We start from the raw sequence: 3,542 nt of genomic DNA, 5'->3' as shown, positions 1-3,542 counted from the left end.
TCAGTCGGTTAAGTGTCCAACTTCGGCTCAGGTCACGGATCTCACGGTTCGTGGGTTCGAGCCCCGCGTCGGGCTCTGTGCTGACAGCTCGGAGCCTGGAGCCTGCTTTGGATTCTGTGTTTCCTTCTCTCTCTGCTCCTCCCCCACTCATGCTCTTTCTCTGTGTCTCAAAAATAAACAAATGTTAGAAATTTGGTTTTAGGACCCATGTAATCAACTATTCCCTCTTGGCCTCAATTCCCAAGAAGCTCACACCCAAATTTATTAAAAAAAAAAATTATAAACAACAACAGAATCTGGGTGTACCAGGTAGTACGGGGTGGGGCTGCTTGAAGGTTGCTTTTTTCCTAAATACTGTGCTTGGAAAAACCGTTCTCTTTACAGCTCACTTGCATCCGCCTTCCCTCTCCAGTTCCCCAGGAGTCAGTAGAAACATCTTCCTGGAACGAGGGCCCCTTGCTAAGGGCCACTGACCTTCCAGGCTTGCCTGGAACTTTCCTAGCGTCAGCACTCAAAAGTTCCACGGCCCGGAAGACCTCCTAGTTCCCAGCTGAGACGGTGTGGTGTGCGGCCTAACTGTCCCCCGAAAGGTGTCCACGTCCTTCCCGATTCCTGCAACCTGTAAATGCGTCACGTTAACCTGCAGATGGGATGTAAAGATGCCCAGACGGAGGGATTATCCTGGCTTAATCCACATGGGACCCGTGTAACCACAGGGGGACCGCGGGAGTGTCAGACTCGGAGATGCGGCCGTGGAAACCGAGAGCAGAGAGACTGGAAGATGGACCGGGAAGGGGTCATGACACAAAGACAGGAGACGACCAGGGGGCAGGTCTCCCCTAGGGGCTTCCGGGAAAAACACATCTCGATTTTAGGACTTCCAGAGTTCTAGGAGGATACATTTGTGTTGGAGGAAAAACAGAAACACGTGGCTCTGGCCGGCTGTGGGACCCTGCTGTGCCTCCCGATCTCCCCTCCGTCGGATGGAGACGTGTTAGTGCCCACTTCATGGGAGCTATTACAGGCCTGACCCTACGGAAGATACGGGAACGGTGCCCGGCACGCAGCAAGTGCTGCGTGTTAATACGAGGGGTTGGGATTTTAGTGGGTTTCCTGGTACGAAGTATGTCCCGGCAAGTTGACCGAGACCAAAGCAGCAGCAGGCATCTGAAGCGTGAACATCCTGTACCCTCCCCACACGAAGAGCCAGTCCGGTCCCCCCCGACCCCCACCCCCGGCCGGCTCCTGGCACCTGCTTGGAAGGCCCATCAGAGGCCGACCTCCTCGATCCGCAAGCGGCGTCCCTTCAGCACGCTAGGTCCGCGTGTGAGGGTCTGGGCCCAGGTTTCTCTGCCCCAGAGTTGCTGGCAGCACGTGTCAAATGAATTTTCAGAGTCATGAAATAACTCAGCCCCTGTTTTTCCCACAGCCACTTCCAGCGCTCGGGCCTTCAGGCCTCATTGGTATGCGCCCGGCACCGCAGCCGGGACACAGGCGGGATAACCATAGTGATAACCTTGGCCCCTAACCTTTGTGTGAGCGCTTCTTGTTGAAGGGCCCAAACCACTCAGCCTCTCACAATACTTTATTGGCCAGTCCCGGGGCAGGCGCGGCGGTGAGGCAGCTCCCCACCGGGCCTGACGGGGGAAGGGAAGGGAGGAAGCGTGCACAGACTAAATCCAAGAAGATTGAAAGAATCCACACCATGGTCACATCTATGGAAATTCAGTAAATGGCAACTCTTCATTCAAAAGATCAGAGCAATAAAACTCCCCTTAACAAGAACCTGGCGATGACTTCATCGGAGTAACAGATGACATTTTACAAAGCAGTTTGGATCCTTCACCTCCTCTGACCACCCCTCACGCCCAAGCCGTCATTTTCCGGGTGAGGAGACGGTGGAGGAAAGTGGCTCCGAGTGCAAAGCTGGAAATTGAACCCCAGCCTCACCTCCCAACNTCTTAGGTGCAGGAATGGAGGGAGGAGAGGGAGGGGCATGGGGAGGGAGGGGGATGTGTGTATGCGCGCGCGCACACACACAGACACACACACACACATACACCTTTGACCAAATTTCAAGCTCCTGTAAACTGCTGTATGTTTGGATAGTTAAGAATCAAATGATTTCAAGGAGATGGAGACACACCGCACGTCGCACCGCCTCCAATGTGTGACTGCCAAGCACACAGACTTGCAGCAGGTACTTGCTGACTGGGCCGAACTTTTGCCGATGCAGACACCGTCTCCTTCACAGCTCCCACAACTACCGTAACCCACCCAAATGAGGTGCGCCCTAAAATGCCACTTGAACGCACGTAGAAACAGGCACAGAGAAAATTAAAACGTGACTTTCCGTCGCCAAGTTGCTTCCCTATTTTTATGCCACCCCGAGACCATTCCAAAAAAGAGGCTAAAATAGCAATCATATCATACCAAAGTTTATTGATACATCAAACAAAAATTTCTGTAATGAAAAAGGCAAGTTGCATTCATAAAAGATGGCATTCACAGTCATTATAGAAAGCAACGACGTGGATGTAAAAAAATTGCTTAAGTGAAAAATGTAGTATTGCAGTCCCATTTTGCAAGCTGAAAAGTGGTTTGGTTAACACTTGCATAAAATCTGCACATTTATGTACTGCATGTTATTAAAAAATTCCATCACTAAATTATCATGAATCTTGCCAATTTCGGCTTACATGTATACTGCTGCTGGTGTAGATGCTGTAGATATGGAATTGATGGTTTACGTTTAGTAGGTTACACCTTCGAACGATGGATGACAGTTGTGAGAATCACAAGGACATCTTGATAGTTTAATCGTTCAAATGATGGGCACCTGGTCCTGCTATTACATTTTCCCCCTTTCTCTGTCACAAAATAAGGTGGGTAGATTGTGGGGCGATGGCCACTGGAGGGCGGCTTACTTCGAGTTGTTACATCTGCTAATCCCTGCTAGCCATCTTCTAGCTCATTAATAAAATACCTTTCACAAAGGAAAGTTAGGTGCCTCTCAAGGATCTAGGCCATAATCATCGCCATTGGGAATCTGAGCTGCAGCGTCAACGTGCAGCTGAGACAGGACCTCAAGTCCCCGAGTCCCCCTTCTTCCCGGCTGCAAGGAATGCGCCACACCACCAGTTACAGGTAGGTCCCCTACCCTGNATCTCTAAATTGTGGGCCTCTCATGTGTATTCACATTCCATACAGTACTTCTGTGAGACAGCAACAACACGGCGACAACCAGAACAAGAACGAGAACAAGAACAAAACATCAAAAGCTTTCCTGGGTCTGATTGGTTAGCTCTTTGGAATAGGCGAAGAATAGACAGACTTTGTTTTCAGCAGGTCACCTCGAACACTGGCTACCAGAACACAGCACACATATGTAAGCTGTGAAGGACATCTAACAAAAGCCTCAAAAATAATACTGCTATAGAGGAGAACAAATGAAATAATGTAAAAGGGTCATAATGATGGATGGAATGGCTTCCGATAACTGGAATTATGTCCTTTCTAAAATTTAAGAAAAATTACACCTA

The sequence above is a fragment of the Crocuta crocuta genome, unplaced genomic scaffold (genome assembly GCF_008692635.1).
Source record: "Crocuta crocuta isolate KB4526 unplaced genomic scaffold, BGI_CrCroc_1.0 scaffold241, whole genome shotgun sequence".
NCBI lineage: Eukaryota > Metazoa > Chordata > Mammalia > Carnivora > Hyaenidae > Crocuta > Crocuta crocuta.
Note: the sequence above shows the minus strand (reverse complement) of the source record.